The 26571-nt window shown below is 42.7% G+C and overlaps 1 protein-coding gene across 7 annotated transcripts in view; it reads right to left on the reverse strand.

Moving 5' to 3' along the window:
* EIF4G3 (eukaryotic translation initiation factor 4 gamma 3) overlaps nt 1-26571 on the reverse strand; it is a 262238-nt gene that overhangs the window by 72137 nt on the left and 163530 nt on the right. The window lies entirely within an intron of this gene.

The following is a 26571-nucleotide window of genomic DNA, read 5'->3' on the forward strand; positions in this document are numbered from 1 at the left end:
TCCTGAGTTACATCCTGTATTATACTCCAGAGCTGCACTCACTATTCTGCTGGTGGAGTCACTGTGTACATACATTACATTACTGATCCTGAGTTACATCCTGTATTATACTCCAGAGCTGCACTCACTATTCTGCTGGTGCAGTCACTGTGTACATACATTACATTACTGATCCTGAGTTACCTCCTGTATTATACTCCAGAGCTGCACTCACTATTCTGCTGGTGCAGTCACTGTGTACATACATTACATTACTGATCCTGAGTTACCTCCTGTATTATACTCCAGAGCTGCACTCACTATTCTGCTGGTGCAGTCACTGTGTACATACATTACATTACTGATCCTGAGTTACATCCTGTATTATACTCCAGAGCTGCACTCACTATTCTGCTGGTGCAGTCACTGTGTACATACATTACATTACTGATCCTGAGTTACATCCTGTATTATACACCAGAGCTGCACTCACTATTCTGCTGGTGCAGTCACTGTGTACATACATTACATTACTGATCCTGAGTTACCTCCTGTATTATACTCCAGAGCTGCACTCACTATTCTGCTGGTGGAGTCACTGTGCACATACATTACATTACTGATCCTGAGTTACCTCCTGTATTATACTCCAGAGCTGCACTCACTATTCTGCTGGTGCAGTCACTGTGTACATACATTACATTACTGATCCTGAGTTACATCCTGTATTATACTCCAGAGCTGCACTCACTATTCTGCTGGTGTAGTCACTGTGTACATACATTACTGACCCTGAGTTACATCCTGTATTATACACCAGAGCTGCACTCACTATTCTGCTGGTGCAGTCACTGTGTACATACATTACATTACTGATCCTGAGTTACCTCCTGTATTATACTCCAGAGCTGCACTCACTATTCTGCTGGTGCAGTCACTGTGTACATACATTACATTACTGATCCTGAGTTACCTCCTGTATTATACTCCAGAGCTGCACTCACTATTCTGCTGGTGCAGTCACTGTGCACATACATTACATTACTGACCCTGCACTACTGAGATACACCCGGTATTATACTCCGGAGCTGCACTCACTATTCTGCTGGTGCAGTCACTGTGTACATACATTACATTACTGATCCTGAGTTACATCCTGTATTATACTCCAGAGCTGCACTCACTATTCTGCTGGTGGAGTCACTGTGTACATACATTACATTACTGATCCTGAGTTACCTCCTGTATTATACTCCAGAGCTGCACTCACTATTCTGCTGGTGCAGTCACTGTGTACATACATTACATTACTGATCCTGAGTTACATCCTGTATTATACTCCAGAGCTGCACTCACTATTCTGCTGGTGCAGTCACTGTGTACATACATTACATTACTGATCCTGAGTTACCTCCTGTATTATACTCCAGAGCTGCACTCACTATTCTGCTGGTGCAGTCACTGTGTACATACATTACATTACTGATCCTGAGTTACATCCTGTATTATACACCAGAGCTGCACTCACTATTCTGCTGGTGCAGTCACTGTGTACATACATTACATTACTGATCCTGAGTTACCTCCTGTATTATACTCCAGAGCTGCACTCACTATTCTGCTGGTGGAGTCACTGTGCACATACATTACATTACTGATCCTGAGTTACCTCCTGTATTATACTCCAGAGCTGCACTCACTATTCTGCTGGTGCAGTCACTGTGTACATACATTACATTACTGATCCTGAGTTACATCCTGTATTATACTCCAGAGCTGCACTCACTATTCTGCTGGTGTAGTCACTGTGTACATACATTACTGACCCTGAGTTACATCCTGTATTATACACCAGAGCTGCACTCACTATTCTGCTGGTGCAGTCACTGTGTACATACATTACATTACTGATCCTGAGTTACCTCCTGTATTATACTCCAGAGCTGCACTCACTATTCTGCTGGTGCAGTCACTGTGTACATACATTACATTACTGATCCTGAGTTACCTCCTGTATTATACTCCAGAGCTGCACTCACTATTCTGCTGGTGCAGTCACTGTGTACATACATTACATTACTGATCCTGAGTTACCTCCTGTATTATACTCCAGAGCTGCACTCACTATTCTGCTGGTGCAGTCACTGTGTACATACATTACATTACTGATCCTGAGTTACATCCTGTATTATACACCAGAGCTGCACTCACTATTCTGCTGGTGCAGTCACTGTGTACATACATTACATTACTGATCCTGAGTTACCTCCTGTATTATACTCCAGAGCTGCACTCACTATTCTGCTGGTGGAGTCACTGTGCACATACATTACATTACTGATCCTGAGTTACCTCCTGTATTATACTCCAGAGCTGCACTCACTATTCTGCTGGTGCAGTCACTGTGTACATACATTACATTACTGATCCTGAGTTACCTCCTGTATTATACTCCAGAGCTGCACTCACTATTCTGCTGGTGCAGTCACTGTGTACATACATTACATTACTGATCCTGAGTTACCTCCTGTATTATACTCCAGAGCTGCACTCACTATTCTGCTGGTGCAGTCACTGTGTACATACATTACATTACTGATCCTGAGTTACCTCCTGTATTATACTCCAGAGCTGCACTCACTATTCTGCTGGTGCAGTCACTGTGTACATACATTACATTACTGATCCTGAGTTACATCCTGTATTATACACCAGAGCTGCACTCACTATTCTGCTGGTGCAGTCACTGTGTACATACATTACATTACTGATCCTGAGTTACCTCCTGTATTATACTCCAGAGCTGCACTCACTATTCTGCTGGTGGAGTCACTGTGCACATACATTACATTACTGATCCTGAGTTACCTCCTGTATTATACTCCAGAGCTGCACTCACTATTCTGCTGGTGCAGTCACTGTGTACATACATTACATTACTGATCCTGAGTTACATCCTGTATTATACTCCAGAGCAGCACTCACTATTCTGCTGGTGCAGTCACTGTGCACATACATTACATTACTGACCCTGCACTACTGAGATACACCCGGTATTATACTCCGGAGCTGCACTCACTATTCTGCTGGTGCAGTCACTGTGTACATACATTACATTACTGATCCTGAGTTACATCCTGTATTATACTCCAGAGCTGCGCTCACTATTCTGCTGGTGCAGTCACTGTGTACATACATTACATTACTGATCCTGAGTTACCTCCTGTATTATACTCCGGAGCTGCACTCACTATTCTGCTGGTGCAGTCACTGTGTACATACATTACATTACTGATCCTGAGTTACCTCCTGTATTATACTCCAGAGCTGCACTCACTATTCTGCTGGTGCAGTCACTGTGTACATACATTACATTACTGATCCTGAGTTACATCCTGTATTATACTCCAGAGCTGCACTCACTATTCTGCTGGTGCAGTCACTGTGTACATACATTACATTACTGATCCTGAGTTACATCCTGTATTATACTCCAGAGCTGCACTCACTATTCTGCTGGTGCAGTCACTGTGTACATACATTACATTACTGATCCTGAGTTACATCCTGTATTATACTCCAGAGCTGCACTCACTATTCTGCTGGTGTAGTCACTGTGTACATACATTACATTACTGAGTTACATCATGTATTATACTCCAGAGCTGCACTCACTATTCTGCTGGTGCAGTCACTGTGTACATACATTACATTACTGATCCTGAGTGACCTCCTGTATTATACTCCAGAGCTGCACTCACTATTCTGCTGGTGCAGTCACTGTGTACATACATTACATTACTGATCCTGAGTTACATCATGTATTATACTCCAGAGCTGCACTCACTATTCTGCTGGTGCAGTCACTGTGTACATACATTACATTACTGATCCTGAGTTATATCCTGTATTATACCCCAGAGCTGCACTCACTATTCTGCTGGTGCAGTCACTGTGTACATACATTACATTACTGATCCTGAGTTACATCCTGTATTATACTCCAGAGCTGCACTCACTATTCTGGTGGTGCAGTCACTGTGTACATACATTACATTACTGATCCTGAGTTACATCCTGTATTATACTCCAGAGCTGCACTCACTATTTTGCTGGTGCAGTCACTATGTACATACATTACATTACTGATCCTGAGTTATATCCTGTATTATACTCCAGAGCTGCACTCACTATTCTGCTGGTGCAGTCACTGTGTACATACATTACATTACTGATCCTGAGTTACATCCTGTATTATACTCCAGAGCTGCACTCACTATTCTGCTGGTGCAGTCATTGTGTACATACATTACATTACTGATCCTGAGTTACATCCTGTATTATACTCCAGAGCTGCGCTCACTATTCTGCTGGTGCAGTCACTGTGTACATACATTACATTACTGATCCTGAGTTACCTCCTGTATTATACTCCAGAGCTGCACTCACTATTCTGCTGGTGCAGTCACTGTGTACATACATTACATTACTGATCCTGAGTTACATCCTGTATTATACTCCAGAGCTGCACTCACTATTCTGCTGGTGCAGTCACTGTGTACATACATTACATTACTGATCCTGAGTTACCTCCTGTATTATACTCCAGAGCTGCACTCACTATTCTGCTGGTGCAGTCACTGTGTACATACATTACATTACTGATCCTGAGTTACCTCCTGTATTATACTCCAGAGCTGCACTCACAATTCTGCTGGTGCAGTCACTGTGTACATACATTACATTACTGATCCTGAGTTACATCATGTATTATACTCCAGAGCTGCACTCACTATTCTGCTGGTGCAGTCACTGTGTACATACATTACATTACTGATCCTGAGTTACCTCCTGTATTATACTCCAGAGCTGCACTCACTATTCTGATGGTGCAGTGACTGTGTACATACATTACATTACTGATCCTGAGTTACCTCCTGTATTATACTCCAGAGCTGCACTCACTATTCTGCTGGTGCAGTCACTGTGTACATACATTACATTACTGATCCTGAGTTACCTCCTGTATTATACTCCAGAGCTGCACTCACTATTCTGCTGGTGCAGTCACTGTGTACATACATTACATTACTGATCCTGAGTTACCTCCTGTATTATACCCGAGAGCTGCACTCACTATTCTGCTGGAGCAGTCACTGTGTACATACATTACATTACTGATCCTGAGTTACCTCCTGTATTATACTCCAGAGCTGCACTCACTATTCTGCTGGTGCAGTCACTGTGTACATACATTACATTACTGACCCTGCACTACTGAGATACACCCGGTATTATACTCCGGAGCTGCACTCACTATTCTGCTGGTGCAGTCACTGTGTACATACATTACATTACTGATCCTGAGTTACATCCTGTATTATACTCCGGAGCTGCACTCACTATTCTGCTGGTGCAGTCACTGTGTACATACATTACATTACTGATCCTGAGTTACCTCCTGTATTATACTCCAGAGCTGCACTCACTATTCTGCTGGTGCAGTCACTGTGTACATACATTACATTACTGATCCTGAGTTACATCCCGTATTATACTCCAGAGCTGCGCTCACTATTCTGCTGGTGCAGTCAATGTGTACATACATTACATTACTGACTCTGCACTACTGAGATACACCTGGTATTATACTCCGGAGCTGCACTCACTATTCTGCTGGTGCAGTCACTGTGTACATACATTACATTACTGATCCTGAGTTACATCCTGTATTATACTCCAGAGCTGCACTCACTATTCTGCTGGTGCAGTCACTGTGTACATACATTACATTACTGATCCTGAGTTACATCCCGTATTATACTCCAGAGCTGCGCTCACTATTCTGCTGGTGCAGTCAAAGTGTACATACATTACATTACTGACTCTGCACTACTGAGATACACCTGGTATTATACTCCGGAGCTGCACTCACTATTCTGCTGGTGCAGTCACTGTGTACATACATTACATTACTGATCCTGAGTTACATCCTGTATTATACTCTGGAGCTGCACTCACTATTCTGCTGGTGCAGTCACTGTGTACATACATTACATTACTGATCCTGAGTTACATCCCGTATTATACTCCAGAGCTGCGCTCACTATTCTGCTGGTGCAGTCACTGTGTACATACATTACATTACTGATCCTGAGTTACCTCCTGTATTATACTCCAGAGCTGCACTCACTATTCTGCTGGTGCAGTCACTGTGTACATACATTACATTACTGATCCTGAGTTACCTCCTGTATTATACTCCAGAGCTGCTCTCACTATTCTGCTGGTGCAGTCACTGTGTACATACATTACATTACTGATCCTGAGTTACCTCCTGTATTATACTCCAGAGCTGCACTCACTATTCTGCTGGTGCAGTCACTGTGTACATACATTACATTACTGATCCTGAGTTACATCCTGTATTATACTCCAGAGCTGCACTCACTATTCTGCTGGTGCAGTCACTGTGTACATACATTACATTATTGATCCTGAGTTACATCCTGTATTATACTCCAGAGCTGCACTCACTATTCTGCTGGTGCAGTCACTGTGTACATACATTACATTACTGATCCTGAGTTACATCCTGTATTATACTCCATAGCTGCACTCACTATTCTGCTGGTGCAGTCACTGTGTACATACATTACTGATCCTGAGTTACCTCCTGTATTATACTCCAGAGCTGCACTCACAATTCTGCTGGTGCAGTCACTGTGTACATACATTACATTACTGATCCTGAGTTACATCCTGTATTATACTCCAGAGCTGCACTCACTATTCTGCTGGTGCAGTCACTGTGTACATACATTACATTACTGATCCTGAGTTACCTCCTGTATTATACTCCAGAGCTGCACTCACTATTCTGCTGGTGCAGTCACTGTGTACATACATTACATTACTGATCCTGAGTTACATCATGTATTATACTCCAGAGCTGCACTCACTATTCTGCTGGTGCAGTCACTGTGTACATACATTACATTACTGATCCTGAGTTACCTCCTGTATTATACTCCAGAGCTGCACTCACTATGCTGCTGGTGCAGTCACTGTGTACATACATTACATTACTGATCCTGAGTTACCTCCTGTATTATACTCCAGAGCTGCACTCACTATTCTGATGGTGCAGTGACTGTGTACATACATTACATTACTGATCCTGAGTTACCTCCTGTATTATACTCCAGAGCTGCACTCACTATTCTGCTGGTGCAGTCACTGTGTACATACATTACATTACTGATCCTGAGTTACCTCCTGTATTATACTCCAGAGCTGCACTCACTATTCTGCTGGTGCAGTCACTGTGTACATACATTACATTACTGATCCTGAGTTACCTCCTGTATTATACCCGAGAGCTGCACTCACTATTCTGCTGGTGCAGTCACTGTGTACATACATTACATTACTGATCCTGAGTTACCTAATGTATTATACTCCAGAGCTGCACTCACTATTCTGCTGGTGCAGTCACTGTGTACATACATTACATTACTGATCCTGAGTTACATCCTGTATTATACCCGAGAGCTGCACTCACTATTCTGCTGGAGCAGTCACTGTGTACATACATTACATTACTGACCCTGCACTACTGAGATACACCCGGTATTATACTCCGGAGCTGCACTCACTATTCTGCTGGTGCAGTCACTGTGTACATACATTACATTACTGATCCTGAGTTACATCCTGTATTATACTCCGGAGCTGCACTCACTATTCTGCTGGTGCAGTCACTGTGTACATACATTACATTACTGATCCTGAGTTACCTCCTGTATTATACTCCAGAGCTGCACTCACTATTCTGCTGGTGCAGTCACTGTGTACATACATTACATTACTGATCCTGAGTTACATCCTGTATTATACTCCAGAGCTGCACTCACTATTCTGCTGGTGCAGTCACTGTGTACATACATTACATTACTGAGTTACATCCTGTATTCTACTCCAGAGCTGCACTCACTATTCTGCTGGTGCAGTCACTGTGTACATACATTACATTACTGAGTTACATCCTGTATTATACTCCAGAGCTGCACTCACTATTCTGCTGGTGCAGTCACTGTGTACATACATTACATTACTGATCCTGAGTGACCTTGTGTATTATACTCCAGAGCTGCACTCACTATTCTGCTGGTGCAGTCACTGTGTACATACATTACATTACTGATCCTGAGTTACATCATGTATTATACTCCAGAGCTGCACTCACTATTCTGCTGGTGCAGTCACTGTGTACATACATTACATTACTGATCCTGAGTTATATCCTGTATTATACCCCAGAGCTGCACTCACTATTCTGCTGGTGCAGTCACTGTGTACATACATTACATTACTGATCCTGAGTTACATCCTGTATTATACTCCAGAGCTGCACTCACTATTCTGCTGGTGCAGTCACTGTGTACATACATTACATTACTGATCCTGAGTGACCTCCTGTATTATACTCCAGAGCTGCACTCACTATTCTGCTGGTGCAGTCACTGTGTACATACATTACATTACTGATCCTGAGTTACATCATGTATTATACTCCAGAGCTGCACTCACTATTCTGCTGGTGCAGTCACTGTGTACATACATTACATTACTGATCCTGAGTTATATCCTGTATTATACCCCAGAGCTGCACTCACTATTCTGCTGGTGCAGTCACTGTGTACATACATTACATTACTGATCCTGAGTTACATCCTGTACTATACTCCAGAGCTGCACTCACTATTCTGCTGGTGCAGTCACTATGTACATACATTACATTACTGATCCTGAGTTACATCCTGTATTATACTCCAGAGCTGCACTCACTATTCTGCTGGTGCAGTCACTATGTACATACATTACATTACTGATCCTGAGTTACATCCTGTATTATACTCCAGAGCTGCGCTCACTATTCTGCTGGTGCAGTCACTGTGTACATACATTACATTACTGATCCTGAGTTACCTCCTGTATTATACTCCAGAGCTGCACTCACTATTCTGCTGGTGCAGTCACTGTGTACATACATTACATTACTGATCCTGAGTTACATCCTGTATTATACTCCAGAGCTGCACTCACTATTCTGCTGGTGCAGTCACTGTGTACATACATTACATTACTGATCCTGAGTTACATCCTGTATTATACTCCAGAGCTGCGCTCACTATTCTGCTGGTGCAGTCACTGTGTACATACATTACATTACTGATCCTGAGTTACCTCCTGTATTATACTCCAGAGCTGCACTCACTATTCTGCTGGTGCAGTCACTGTGTACATACATTACATTACTGATCCTGAGTTACATCCTGTATTATACTCCAGAGCTGCACTCACTATTCTGCTGGTGCAGTCACTGTGTACATACATTACATTACTGATCCTGAGTTACATCCTGTATTATACCCCAGAGTTGCACTCACTATTCTGCTGGTGCAGTAACTGTGTACATACATTACATTACTGATCCTGAGTTACCTCCTGTATTATACTCCAGAGCTGCACTCACAATTCTGCTGGTGCAGTCACTGTGTACATACATTACATTACTGATCCTGAGTTACATCATGTATTATACTCCAGAGCTGCACTCACTATTCTGCTGGTGCAGTCACTGTGTACATACATTACATTACTGATCCTGAGTTACCTCCTGTATTATACTCCAGAGCTGCACTCACTATTCTGCTGGTGCAGTCACTGTGTACATACATTACATTACTGATCCTGAGTTACATCATGTATTATACTCCAGAGCTGCACTCACTATTCTGCTGGTGCAGTCACTGTGTACATACATTACATTACTGATCCTGAGTTACCTCCTGTATTATACTCCAGAGCTGCACTCACTATGCTGCTGGTGCAGTCACTGTGTACATACATTACATTACTGATCCTGAGTTACCTCCTGTATTATACTCCAGAGCTGCACTCACTATTCTGATGGTGCAGTGACTGTGTACATACATTACATTACTGATCCTGAGTTACCTCCTGTATTATACTCCAGAGCTGCACTCACTATTCTGCTGGTGCAGTCACTGTGTACATACATTACATTACTGATCCTGAGTTACCTCCTGTATTATACTCCAGAGCTGCACTCACTATTCTGCTGGTGCAGTCACTGTGTACATACATTACATTACTGATCCTGAGTTACCTCCTGTATTATACCCGAGAGCTGCACTCACTATTCTGCTGGAGCAGTCACTGTGTACATACATTACATTACTGACCCTGCACTACTGAGATACACCCGGTATTATACTCCGGAGCTGCACTCACTATTCTGCTGGTGCAGTCACTGTGTACATACATTACATTACTGATCCTGAGTTACATCCTGTATTATACTCCGGAGCTGCACTCACTATTCTGCTGCTGCAGTCACTGTGTACATACATTACATTACTGATCCTGAGTTACCTCCTGTATTATACTCCAGAGCTGCACTCACTATTCTGCTGGTGCAGTCACTGTGTACATACATTACATTACTGATCCTGAGTTACATCCCGTATTATACTCCAGAGCTGCGCTCACTATTCTGCTGGTGCAGTCAATGTGTACATACATTACATTACTGACTCTGCACTACTGAGATACACCTGGTATTATACTCCGGAGCTGCACTCACTATTCTGCTGGTGCAGTCACTGTGTACATACATTACATTACTGATCCTGAGTTACATCCTGTATTATACTCCAGAGCTGCACTCACTATTCTGCTGGTGCAGTCACTGTGTACATACATTACATTACTGATCCTGAGTTACATCCCGTATTATACTCCAGAGCTGCGCTCACTATTCTGCTGGTGCAGTCAATGTGTACATACATTACATTACTGACTCTGCACTACTGAGATACACCTGGTATTATACTCCGGAGCTGCACTCACTATTCTGCTGGTGCAGTCACTGTGTACATACATTACATTACTGATCCTGAGTTACATCCTGTATTATACTCCGGAGCTGCACTCACTATTCTGCTGGTGCAGTCACTGTGTACATACATTACATTACTGATCCTGAGTTACATCCCGTATTATACTCCAGAGCTGCGCTCACTATTTTGCTGGTGCAGTCACTGTGTACATACATTACATTACTGATCCTGAGTTACCTCCTGTATTATACTCCAGAGCTGCACTCACTATTCTGCTGGTGCAGTCACTGTGTACATACATTACATTACTGATCCTGAGTTACCTCCTGTATTATACTCCAGAGCTGCTCTCACTATTCTGCTGGTGCAGTCACTGTGTACATACATTACATTACTGATCCTGAGTTACCTCCTGTATTATACTCCAGAGCTGCTCTCACTATTCTGCTGGTGCAGTCACTGTGTACATACATTACATTACTGATCCTCAGTTACCTCCTGTATTATACTCCAGAGCTGCACTCACTATTCTGCTGGTGCAGTCACTGTGTACATACATTACATTACTGATCCTGAGTTACATCCTGTATTATACTCCAGAGCTGCACTCACTATTCTGCTGGTGCAGTCACTGTGTACATACATTACATTATTGATCCTGAGTTACATCCTGTATTATACTCCAGAGCTGCACTCACTATTCTGCTGGTGCAGTCACTGTGTACATACATTACATTACTGATCCTGAGTTACATCCTGTATTATACTCCATAGCTGCACTCACTATTCTGCTGGTGTAGTCACTGTGTACATACATTACATTACTGATCCTGAGTTACCTCCTGTATTATACTCCAGAGCTGCACTCACTATTCTGCTGGTGCAGTCACTGTGTACATACATTACATTACTGATCCTGAGTTACCTCCTGTATTATACTCCAGAGCTGCACTCACTATGCTGCTGGTGCAGTCACTGTGTACATACATTACATTACTGATCCTGAGTTACCTCCTGTATTATACTCCAGAGCTGCACTCACTATTCTGCTGGTGCAGTCACTGTGTACATACATTACATTACTGATCCTGAGTTACCTCCTGTATTATACTCCAGAGCTGCACTCACTATTCTGCTGGTGCAGTCACTGTGTACATACATTACATTACTGATCCTGAGTTACCTCCTGTATTATACCCGAGAGCTGCACTCACTATTCTGCTGGTGCAGTCACTGTGTACATACATTACATTACTGATCCTGAGTTACCTAATGTATTATACTCCCGAGCTGCACTCACTATTCTGCTGGTGCAGTCACTGTGTACATACATTACATTACTGATCCTGAGTTACATCCTGTATTATACCCGAGAGCTGCACTCACTATTCTGCTGGAGCAGTCACTGTGTACATACATTACATTACTGACCCTGCACTACTGAGATACACCCGGTATTATACTCCGGAGCTGCACTCACTATTCTGCTGGTGCAGTCACTGTGTACATACATTACATTACTGATCCTGAGTTACATCCTGTATTATACTCCGGAGCTGCACTCACTATTCTGCTGGTGCAGTCACTGTGTACATACATTACATTACTGATCCTGAGTTACCTCCTGTATTATACTCCAGAGCTGCACTCACTATTCTGCTGGTGCAGTCACTGTGTACATACATTACATTACTGATCCTGAGTTACATCCCGTATTATACTCCAGAGCTGCGCTCACTATTCTGCTGGTGCAGTCAATGTGTACATACATTACATTACTGACTCTGCACTACTGAGATACACCTGGTATTATACTCCGGAGCTGCACTCACTATTCTGCTGGTGCAGTCACTGTGTACATACATTACATTACTGATCCTGAGTTACATCCTGTATTATACTCCAGAGCTGCACTCACTATTCTGCTGGTGCAGTCACTGTGTACATACATTACATTACTGATCCTGAGTTACATCCCGTATTATACTCCAGAGCTGCGCTCACTATTCTGCTGGTGCAGTCAATGTGTACATACATTACATTACTAACTCTGCACTACTGAGATACACCTGGTATTATACTCCGGAGCTGCACTCACTATTCTGCTGGTGCAGTCACTGTGTACATACATTACATTACTGATCCTGAGTTACATCCTGTATTATACTCCGGAGCTGCACTCACTATTCTGCTGGTGCAGTCACTGTGTACATACATTACATTACTGATCCTGAGTTACATCCCGTATTATACTCCAGAGCTGCGCTCACTATTCTGCTGGTGCAGTCAATGTGTACATACATTACATTACTGACTCTGCACTACTGAGATACACCTGGTATTATACTCCAGAGCTGCACTCACTATTCTGCTGGTGCAGTCACTGTGTACATACATTACATTACTGATCCTGAGTTACATCCTGTATTATACTCCAGAGCTGCACTCACTATTCTGCTGGTGCAGTCACTGTGTACATACATTACATTACTGATCCTGAGTTACATCCTGTATTATACTCCAGAGCTGCACTCACTATTCTGCTGGTGTAGTCACTGTGTACATACATTACATTACTGATCCTGAGTTACATCCTGTATTATACTCCAGAGCTGCACTCACTATTCTGCTGGTGTAGTCACTGTGTACATACATTACATTACTGATCCTGAGTTACATCCTGTATTATACTCCAGAGCTGCTCTCACTATTCTGCTGGAGCAGTCACTGTGTACATACATTACATTACTGATCCTGAGTTACATCCTGTATTATACTCCAGAGCTGCTCTCACTATTCTGCTGGTGCAGTCACTGTGTACATACATTACATTACTGATCCTGAGTTACATCCTGTATTATACTCCAGAGCTGCACTCACTATTCTGCTGGTGCAGTCACTGTGTACATACATTACATTACTGATCCTGAGTTACATCCTGTATTATACTCCAGAGCTGCACTCACTATTCTGCTGGTGCAGTCACTGTGTACATACATTACATTACTGATCCTGAGTTATATCCTGTATTATACTCCAGAGCTGCGCTCACTATTCTGCTGGTGCTGTCACTGTGTACATACATTACATTACTGATCCTGAGTTACCTCCTGTATTATACTCCAGAGCTGCGCTCACTATTCTGCTGGTGTAGTCACTGTGTACATACATTACATTACTGATCCTGAGTTACATCCTGTATTATACTCCAGAGCTGCACTCACTATTCTGCTGGAGCAGTCACTGTGTACATACATTACATTACTGATCCTGAGTTACATCCTGTATTATACTCCAGAGCTGCTCTCACTATTCTGCTGGTGCAGTCACTGTGTACATACATTACATTACTGATCCTGAGTTACATCCTGTATTATACTCCAGAGCTGCACTCACTATTCTGCTGGTGCAGTCACTGTGTACATACATTACATTACTGATCCTGAGTTACATCCTGTATTATACTCCAGAGCTGCACTCACTATTCTGCTGGTGCAGTCACTGTGTACATACATTACATTACTGATCCTGAGTTATATCCTGTATTATACTCCAGAGCTGCGCTCACTATTCTGCTGGTGCTGTCACTGTGTACATACATTACATTACTGATCCTGAGTTACCTCCTGTATTATACTCCAGAGCTGCACTCACTATTCTGCTGGTGCAGTCACTGTGTACATACACTACATTACTGATCCTGAGTTACATCCCGTATTATACTCCAGAGCTGCGCTCACTATTCTGCTGGTGCAGTCAATGTGTACATACATTACATTACTGACCCTGCACTACTGAGATACACCCGGTATTATACTCCGGAGCTGCACTCACTATTCTGCTGGTGCAGTCACTGTGTACATACATTACTGATCCTGAGTTACCTCCTGTATTATACTCCAGAGCTGCACTCACTATTCTGCTGGTGCAGTCACTGTGTACATACATTACATTACTGATCCTGAGTTACCTCCTGTATTATACTCCAGAGCTGCACTCACTATTCTGCTGGTGCAGTCACTGTGTACATACATTACATTACTGATCCTGAGTTACATCCTGTATTATACCCCAGAGCTGCACTCACTATTCTGCTGGTGCAGTCACTGTGTACATACATTACATTACTGATCCTGAGTTACATCCTGTATGATACTCCAGAGCTGCACTCACTATTCTGCTGGTGCAGTCACTGTGTACATACATTACATTACTGATCCTGAGTTACCTCCTGTATTATACTCCAGAGCTGCACTCACTATTCTGCTGGTGCAGTCACTGTGTACATACATTACATTACTGATCCTGAGTTACATCCTGTATTATACTCCAGAGCTGCACTCACTATTCTGCTGGTGCAGTCACTGTGTACATACATTACATTACTGATCCTGAGTTACCTCCTGTATTATACTCCAGAGCTGCACTCACTATTCTGCTGGTGCAGTCACTGTGTACATACATTACATTACTGATCCTGAGTTACCTCCTGTATTATACTCCAGAGCTGCACTCACTATTCTGCTGGTGCAATCACTGTGTACATACATTACTTATCCTGAGTTACATCCTGTATTATACCCCAGAGCTGCACTCACTATTCTGCTGGTGCAGTCACTGTGTACATACATTACATTACTGATCCTGAGTTACATCCTGTATTATACTCCAGAGCTGCACTCACTATTCTGCTGGTGCAGTCACTGTGTACATACATTACATTACTGATCCTGAGTTACATCCTGTATTATACTCCAGAGCTGCGCTCACTATTCTGCTGGTGCAGTCACTGTGTACATACATTACTGATCCTGAGTTACATCCTGTATTATACTCCAGAGCTGCACTCACTATTCTGCTGGTGCAGTCACTGTGTACATACATTACATTACTGATCCTGAGTTACATCCTGTATTATACCCCAGAGCTGCACTCACTATTCTGCTGGTGCAGTCACTGTGTACATACATTACATTACTGATCCTGTGTTACATCCTGTATTATACTCCAGAGCTGCACTCACTATTCTGCTGGTGCAGTCACTGTGTACATACATTACATTACTGATCCTGAGTTACATCCTGTATTATACTCCAGAGCTGCACTCACTATTCTGCTGGTGGAGTCACTATGTACATACATTACATTACTGATCCTAAGTTACATCCTGTATTATACTCCAGAGCTGCACTCACTATTCTGCTGGTGCAGTCACTGTGTACATACACTACATTACTGATCCTGAGTTACATCCTGTATTATACTCCAGAGCTGCACTCACTATTCTGCTGGTGCAGTCACTGTGTACATACATTACATTACTGATCCTGAGTTACATCCTGTATTATACTCCAGAGCTGCACTCACTATTCTGCTGGTGCAGTCACTGTGTACATACATTACATTACTGATCCTCAGTTACCTCCTGTATTATACCCAGAGCTGCACTCACTATTCTGCTGGTGCAGTCACTGTGTACATACATTACATTACTGATCCTGAGTTACCTCCTGTATTATACTCCAGAGCTGCACTCACTATTCTGCTGGTGCAGTCACTGTGTACATACATTACATTACTGATCCTGAGTTACATCCTGTATTATACTCCAGAGCTGCACTCACTATTCTGCTGGTGCAGTCACTGTGTACATACATTACATTACTGATCCTGAGTTACATCCTGTACTATACTCCAGAGCTGCACTCACTATTCTGCTGGTGCAGTCACTATGTACATACATTACATTACTGATCCTGAGTTACATCCTGTATTATACTCCAGAGCTGCACTCACTATTCTGCTGGTGCAGTCACTGTGTACATACATTACATTACTGATCCTGAGTTACATCCTGTATTATACTCCAGAGCTGCACTCACTATTCTGCTGGTGCAGTCATTGTGTACATACATTACATTACTGGTCCTGAGTTACATCCTGTATTATCCTCCAGAGCTGCACTCACTATTCTGCTGGTGCAGTCACTGTGTACATACATTACATTACTGATCCTGAGTTACATCCTGTATTATACTCCAGAGCTGCACTCACTATTCTGCTGGTGCAGTCACTGTGTACATACATTACATTACTGATCCTGAGTTACATCCTGCATTATACCCCAGAGCTGCACTCACTATTCTGCTGGTGCAGTCACTGTGTACATACATTACATTACTAATCCTGAGTTACATCCTGTATTATACCCCAGAGCTGCACTCACTATTCTGCTGGTGCAGTCACTGTGTACATACATTACATTACTGATCCTGAGTGACCTTGTGTATTATCCTCCAGAGCTGCACTCACTATTCTGCTGGTGCAGTCACTGTGTACATACATTACATTACTGATCCTGAGTTACCTCCTGTATTATACTCCAGAGCTGCACTCACTATTCTGCTGGTGCAGTCACTGTGTACATACATTACATTACTGATCCTGAGTTACCTCCTGTATTATACTCCATAGCTGCACTCACTATTCTGCTGGTGCAGTCACTGTGTACATACATTACATTACTGATCCTGAGTTACCTCCTGTATTATACCCCAGAGCTGCACTCACTATTCTGCTGGTGCAGTCACTGTGTACATACATTACATTACTGATCCTGAGTTACCTCCTGTATTATACTCCAGAGCTGCGCTCACTATTCTGCTGGTGCAGTCACTGTGTACATACATTACATTACTGATCCTGAGTTACCTCCTGTATTATACTCCAGAGCTGCACTCACTATTCTGCTGGTGGAGTCACTGTGTACATACATTACATTACTGATCCTGAGTTACATCCTGTATTATACTCCAGAGCTGCACTCACTATTCTGCTGGTGCAGTCACTGTGTACATACATTACATTACTGATCCTGAGTTACATCCTGTATTATACTCCACAGCTGCACTCACTATTCTGCTGGTGCAGTCACTGTGTACATACATTACATTACTGATCCTGAGTTACATCCTGTATTATACTCCAGAGCTGCACTCACTATTCTGCTGGTGCAGTCACTGTGTACATACATTACATTACTGATCCTGAGTTACATCCTGCATTATACCCCAGAGCTGCACTCACTATTCTGCTGGTGCAGTCACTGTGTACATACATTACATTACTAATCCTGAGTTACATCCTGTATTATACCCCAGAGCTGCACTCACTATTCTGCTGGTGCAGTCACTGTGTACATACATTACATTACTGATCCTGAGTTACATCCTGTATTATACTCCACAGCTGCACTCACTATTCTGCTGGTGCAGTCACTGTGTACATACATTACATTACTGATCCTGAGTTACATCCTGCATTATACCCCAGAGCTGCACTCACTATTCTGCTGGTGCAGTCACTGTGTACATACATTACATTACTGATCCTGAGTTACTTCCTGTATTATACTCCAGAGCTGCACTCACTATTCTGCTGGTGCAGTCACTGTGTACATACATTACATTACTGATCCTGAGTTACATCCTGTATTATACTCCAGAGCTGCACTCACTATTCTGCTGGTGCAGTCACTGTGTACATACATTACATTACTGATCCTGAGTTACATCCTGTATTATACTCCAGAGCTGCACTCACTATTCTGCTGGTGCAGTCACTGTGTACATACATTACATTACTGATCCTGAGTTACATCCTGTATTATACTCCAGAGCTGCACTCACTATTCTGCTGGTGCAGTCACTGTGTACATACATTACATTACTGATCCTGAGTTACATCCTGTATTATACTCCAGAGCTGCACTCACTATTCTGCTGGTGCAGTCACTGTGTACATACATTACTGATCCTGAGTTACCTCCTGTATTATACTCCAGAGCTGCACTCACAATTCTGCTGGTGCAGTCACTGTGTACATACATTACATTACTGATCCTGAGTTACATCATGTATTATACTCCAGAGCTGCACTCACTATTCTGCTGGTGCAGTCACTGTGTACATACATTACATTACTGATCCTGAGTCACCTCCTGTATTATACTCCAGAGCTGCACTCACTATTCTGCTGGTGCAGTCACTGTGTACATACATTACATTACTGATCCTGAGTTACCTCCTGTATTATACTCCAGAGCTGCACTCACTATTCTGCTGGTGCAGTGACTGTGTACATACATTACATTACTGATCCTGAGTTACCTCCTGTATTATACCCGAGAGCTGCACTCACTATTCTGCTGGTGGAGTCACTATGTACATACATTACATTACTGATCCTGAGTTACATCCTGTATTATACTCCAGAGCTGCACTCACTATTCTGCTGGTGCAGTCACTGTGTACATACATTACATTACTGATCCTGAGTTACATCCTGTACTATACTCCAGAGTTGCACTCACTATTCTGCTGGTGCAGTCACTGTGTACATACATTACATTACTGATCCTGAGTTACATCCTGTATTATACTCCAGAGCTGCACTCTCTATTCTGCTGGTGCAGTCACTGTGTACATACATTACATTACTGATCCTGAGTTACATCCTGTATTATACTCCAGAGCTGCACTCACTATTCTGCTGGTGCAGTCACTGTGTACATACATTACATTATGATCCTGAGTTACATCCTGTATTATACTCCAGAGCTGCACTCACTATTCTGCTGGTGCAGTCACTGTGTACATACATTACATTACTGATCCTGAGTTACATCCTGTATTATACTCCAGAGCTGCACTCACTATTCTGCTGGTGCAGTCACTGTGTACATACATTACATTACTGATCCTGAGTTACCTCCTGTATTATACTCCAGAGCTGCACTCACTATTCTGCTGGTGGAGTCACTATGTACATACATTACATTACTGATCCTGAGTTACCTCCTGTATTATACTCCAGAGCTGCACTCACTATTCTGCTGGTGCAGTCACAGTGTACATACATTACATTACTGATCCTGAGTTACCTCCTGTATTATACTCCAGAGCTGCACTCACTATTCTGCTGGTGCAGTCATTGTGTACATACATTACATTACTGGTCCTGAGTTACATCCTGTATTATCCTCCAGAGCTGCACTCACTATTCTGCTGGTGCAGTCACTGTGTACATACATTACATTACTGATCCTGAGTTACATCCTGTATTATACTCCAGAGCTGCACTCACTATTCTGCTGGTGCAGTCACTGTGTACATACATTACATTACTGATCCTGAGTTACATCCTGCATTATACCCCAGAGCTGCACTCACTATTCTGCTGGTGCAGTCACTGTGTACATACATTACATTACTAATCCTGAGTTACATCCTGTATTATACCCCAGAGCTGCACTCACTATTCTGCTGGTGCAGTCACTGTGTACATACATTACATTACTGATCCTGAGTTACCTCCTGTATTATACTCCAGAGCTGCACTCACTATTCTGCTGGTGCAGTCACTGTGTACATACATTACATTACTGATCCTGAGTTACCTCCTGTATTATACTCCATAGCTGCACTCACTATTCTGCTGGTGCAGTCACTGTGTACATACATTACATTACTGATCCTGAGTTACCTCCTGTATTATACCCCAGAGCTGCACTCACTATTCTGCTGGTGCAGTCACTGTGTACATACATTACATTACTGATCCTGAGTTACCTCCTGTATTATACTCCAGAGCTGCGCTCACTATTCTGCTGGTGCAGTCACTGTGTACATACATTACATTACTGATCCTGAGTTACCTCCTGTATTATACTCCAGAGCTGCACTCACTATTCTGCTGGTGGAGTCACTGTGTACATACATTACATTACTGATCCTGAGTTACATCCTGTATTATACTCCAGAGCTGCACTCACTATTCTGCTGGTGCAGTCACTGTGTACATACATTACATTACTGATCCTGAGTTACATCCTGTATTATACTCCACAGCTGCACTCACTATTCTGCTGGTGCAGTCACTGTGTACATACATTACATTACTGATCCTGAGTTACATCCTGTATTATACTCCAGAGCTGCACTCACTATTCTGCTGGTGCAGTCACTGTGTACATACATTACATTACTGATCCTGAGTTACATCCTGCATTATACCCCAGAGCTGCACTCACTATTCTGCTGGTGCAGTCACTGTGTACATACATTACATTACTAATCCTGAGTTACATCCTGTATTATACCCCAGAGCTGCACTCACTATTCTGCTGGTGCAGTCACTGTGTACATACATTACATTACTGATCCTGAGTTACATCCTGTATTATACTCCACAGCTGCACTCACTATTCTGCTGGTGCAGTCACTGTGTACATACATTACATTACTGATCCTGAGTTACATCCTGCATTATACCCCAGAGCTGCACTCACTATTCTGCTGGTGCAGTCACTGTGTACATACATTACATTACTGATCCTGAGTTACTTCCTGTATTATACTCCAGAGCTGCACTCACTATTCTGCTGGTGCAGTCACTGTGTACATACATTACATTACTGATCCTGAGTTACATCCTGTATTATACTCCAGAGCTGCACTCACTATTCTGCTGGTGCAGTCACTGTGTACATACATTACATTACTGATCCTGAGTTACATCCTGTATTATACTCCAGAGCTGCACTCACTATTCTGCTGGTGCAGTCACTGTGTACATACATTACATTACTGATCCTGAGTTACATCCTGTATTATACTCCAGAGCTGCACTCACTATTCTGCTGGTGCAGTCACTGTGTACATACATTACATTACTGATCCTGAGTTACATCCTGTATTATACTCCAGAGCTGCACTCACTATTCTGCTGGTGCAGTCACTGTGTACATACATTACTGATCCTGAGTTACCTCCTGTATTATACTCCAGAGCTGCACTCACAATTCTGCTGGTGCAGTCACTGTGTACATACATTACATTACTGATCCTGAGTTACATCATGTATTATACTCCAGAGCTGCACTCACTATTCTGCTGGTGCAGTCACTGTGTACATACATTACATTACTGATCCTGAGTCACCTCCTGTATTATACTCCAGAGCTGCACTCACTATTCTGCTGGTGCAGTCACTGTGTACATACATTACATTACTGATCCTGAGTTACCTCCTGTATTATACTCCAGAGCTGCACTCACTATTCTGCTGGTACAGTCACTGTGTACATACATTACATTACTGATCCTGAGTTACCTCCTGTATTATACCCGAGAGCTGCACTCACTATTCTGCTGGTGGAGTCACTATGTACATACATTACATTACTGATCCTGAGTTACATCCTGTATTATACTCCAGAGCTGCACTCACTATTCTGCTGGTGCAGTCACTGTGTACATACATTACATTACTGATCCTGAGTTACATCCTGTACTATACTCCAGAGCTGCACTCACTATTCTGCTGGTGCAGTCACTGTGTACATACATTACATTACTGATCCTGAGTTACATCCTGTATTATACTCCAGAGCTGCACTCTCTATTCTGCTGGTGCAGTCACTGTGTACATACATTACATTACTGATCCTGAGTTACATCCTGTATTATACTCCAGAGCTGCACTCACTATTCTGCTGGTGCAGTCACTGTGTACATACATTACATTATGATCCTGAGTTACATCCTGTATTATACTCCAGAGCTGCACTCACTATTCTGCTGGTGCAGTCACTGTGTACATACATTACATTACTGATCCTGAGTTACATCCTGTATTATACTCCAGAGCTGCACTCACTATTCTGCTGGTGCAGTCACTGTGTACATACATTACATTACTGATCCTGAGTTACCTCCTGTATTATACTCCAGAGCTGCACTCACTATTCTGCTGGTGGAGTCACTATGTACATACATTACATTACTGATCCTGAGTTACCTCCTGTATTATACTCCAGAGCTGCACTCACTATTCTGCTGGTGCAGTCACAGTGTACATACATTACATTACTGATCCTGAGTTACCTCCTGTATTATACTCCAGAGCTGCACTCACTATTCTGCTGGTGCAGTCACAGTGTACATACATTACATTACTGATCCTGAGTTACATCCTGTATTATACTCCAGAGCTGCACTCACTATTCTGCTGGTGGGGTCACTGTGTACATACATTACATTACTGATCCTGAGTTACATCCTGTATTATACTCCAGAGCTGCACTCACTATTCTGCTGGTGCAGTCACTGTGTACATACATTACATTACTGATCCTGAGTTACCTCCTGTATTATACTCCAGAGCTGCACTCACTATTCTGCAGGTGCAGTCACTGTGTACATACATTACATTACTGATCCTGAGTTACCTCCTGTATTATACTCCAGAGCTGCACTCATTATTCTGCTGGTGCAGTCACTGTGTACATACATTACTGATCCTGAGTTACATCCTGTATTATACTCCAGAGCTGCACTCACTATTCTGCTGGTGCAGTCACTGTGTACATACATTACATTACTGATCCTGAGTTACATCCTGTATTATACTCCAGAGCTGCACTCACTATTCTGCTGGTGCAGTCACTGTGTACATACATTACATTACTGATCCTGAGTTACATCCTGTATTATACTCCAGAGCTGCACTCACTATTCTGCTGGTGCAGTCACTGTGTACATACATTACTGATCCTGAGTTACATCCTGTATTATACTCCAGAGCTGCACTCACTATTCTGCTGGTGCAGTCACTGTGTACATACATTACATTACTGATCCTGAGTTACATCCTGTATTATACTCCAGAGCTGCACTCACTATTCTGCTGGTGCAGTCACTGTGTACATACATTACTGATCCTGAGTTACCTCCTGTATTATACTCCAGAGCTGCACTCACTATTCTGCTGGTGCAGTCACTGTGTACATACATTACATTACTGATCCTGAGTTACCTCCTGTATTATACTCCAGAGCTGCACTCACTATTCTGCTGGTACAGTCACTGTGTACATACATTACATTACTGATCCTGAGTTACCTCCTGTATTATACCCCAGAGCTGCACTCACTATTCTGCTGGTGGAGTCACTATGTACATACATTACATTACTGATCCTGAGTTACATCCTGTATTATACTCCAGAGCTGCACTCACTATTCTGCTGGTGCAGTCACTGTGTACATACATTACATTACTGATCCTGAGTTACGTCCTGTATTATACCCCAGAGCTGCACTCACTATTCTGCTGGTGGAGTCACTATGTACATACATTACATTACTGATCCTGAGTTACATCCTGTATTATACTCCAGAGCTGCACTCACTATTCTGCTGGTGCAGTCACTGTGTACATACATTACATTACTGATCCTGAGTTACATCCTGTATTATACTCCAGAGCTGCACTCACTATTCTGCTGGTGCAGTCACTGTGTACATACATTACATTATGATCCTGAGTTACATCCTGTATTATACTCCAGAGCTGCACTCACTATTCTGCTGGTGCAGTCACTGTGTACATACATTACATTACTGATCCTGAGTTACATCCTGTATTATACTCCAGAGCTGCACTCACTATTCTGCTGGTGCAGTCACTGTGTACATACATTACATTACTGATCCTGAGTTACCTCCTGTATTATACTCCAGAGCTGCACTCACTATTCTGCTGGTGGAGTCACTATGTACATACATTACATTACTGATCCTGAGTTACCTCCTGTATTATACTCCAGAGCTGCACTCACTATTCTGCTGGTGCAGTCACAGTGTACATACATTACATTACTGATCCTGAGTTACCTCCTGTATTATACTCCAGAGCTGCACTCACTATTCTGCTGGTGCAGTCACAGTGTACATACATTACATTACTGATCCTGAGTTACATCCTGTATTATACTCCAGAGCTGCACTCACTATTCTGCTGGTGGGGTCACTGTGTACATACATTACATTACTGATCCTGAGTTACATCCTGTATTATACTCCAGAGCTGCACTCACTATTCTGCTGGTGCAGTCACTGTGTACATACATTACATTACTGATCCTGAGTTACCTCCTGTATTATACTCCAGAGCTGCACTCACTATTCTGCAGGTGCAGTCACTGTGTACATACATTACATTACTGATCCTGAGTTACCTCCTGTATTATACTCCAGAGCTGCACTCATTATTCTGCTGGTGCAGTCACTGTGTACATACATTACTGATCCTGAGTTACATCCTGTATTATACTCCAGAGCTGCACTCACTATTCTGCTGGTGCAGTCACTGTGTACATACATTACATTACTGATCCTGAGTTACATCCTGTATTATACTCCAGAGCTGCACTCACTATTCTGCTGGTGCAGTCACTGTGTACATACATTACATTACTGATCCTGAGTTACATCCTGTATTATACTCCAGAGCTGCACTCACTATTCTGCTGGTGCAGTCACTGTGTACATACATTACTGATCCTGAGTTACATCCTGTATTATACTCCAGAGCTGCACTCACTATTCTGCTGGTGCAGTCACTGTGTACATACATTACATTACTGATCCTGAGTTACATCCTGTATTATACTCCAGAGCTGCACTCACTATTCTGCTGGTGCAGTCACTGTGTACATACATTACTGATCCTGAGTTACCTCCTGTATTATACTCCAGAGCTGCACTCACTATTCTGCTGGTGCAGTCACTGTGTACATACATTACATTACTGATCCTGAGTTACATCCTGTATTATACTCCAGAGCTGCACTCTCTATTCTGCTGGTGGAGTCACTGTGTACATACATTACATTACTGATCCTGAGTTACATCCTGTATTATACTCCAGAGCTGCACTCACTATTCTGCTGGCGCAGTCACTATGTACATACATTACTGATCCGGAGTTACATCCTGTATTATACCCCAGAGCTGCACTCACTATTCTGCTGGTGCAGTCACTGTGTACATACATTACATTACTGATCCTGAGTTACCTCCTGTATTATACTCCAGAGCTGCACTCACTATTCTGCTGGTGCCGTCACTGTGTACATACATTACATTACTGATCCTGAGTTACCTCCTGTATTATACTCCAGAGCTGCACTCACTATTCTGCTGGTGCAGTCACTGTGTACATACATTACATTACTGATCCTGAGTTACATCCTGTATTATACTCCAGAGCTGCACTCACTATTCTGCTGGTGCAGTCACTGTGTACATACATTACATTACTGATCCTGAGTCACCTCCTGTATTATACTCCAGAGCTGCACTCACTATTCTGCTGGTGCAGTCACTGTGTACATACATTACATTACTGATCCTGAGTTACCTCCTGTATTATACTCCAGAGCTGCACTCACTATTCTGCTGGTACAGTCACTGTGTACATACATTACATTACTGATCCTGAGTTACCTCCTGTATTATACCCGAGAGCTGCACTCACTATTCTGCTGGTGGAGTCACTATGTACATACATTACATTACTGATCCTGAGTTACATCCTGTATTATACTCCAGAGCTGCACTCACTATTCTGCTGGTGCAGTCACTGTGTACATACATTACATTACTGATCCTGAGTTACATCCTGTACTATACTCCAGAGCTGCACTCACTATTCTGCTGGTGCAGTCACTGTGTACATACATTACATTACTGATCCTGAGTTACATCCTGTATTATACTCCAGAGCTGCACTCTCTATTCTGCTGGTGCAGTCACTGTGTA

This window comes from Phyllobates terribilis, unplaced genomic scaffold, assembly GCF_046119375.1.
Source record: "Phyllobates terribilis strain yellow unplaced genomic scaffold, ASM4611937v1 Scaffold_12__6_contigs__length_324123572, whole genome shotgun sequence".
In the NCBI taxonomy this organism is placed as follows: domain Eukaryota; kingdom Metazoa; phylum Chordata; class Amphibia; order Anura; family Dendrobatidae; genus Phyllobates; species Phyllobates terribilis.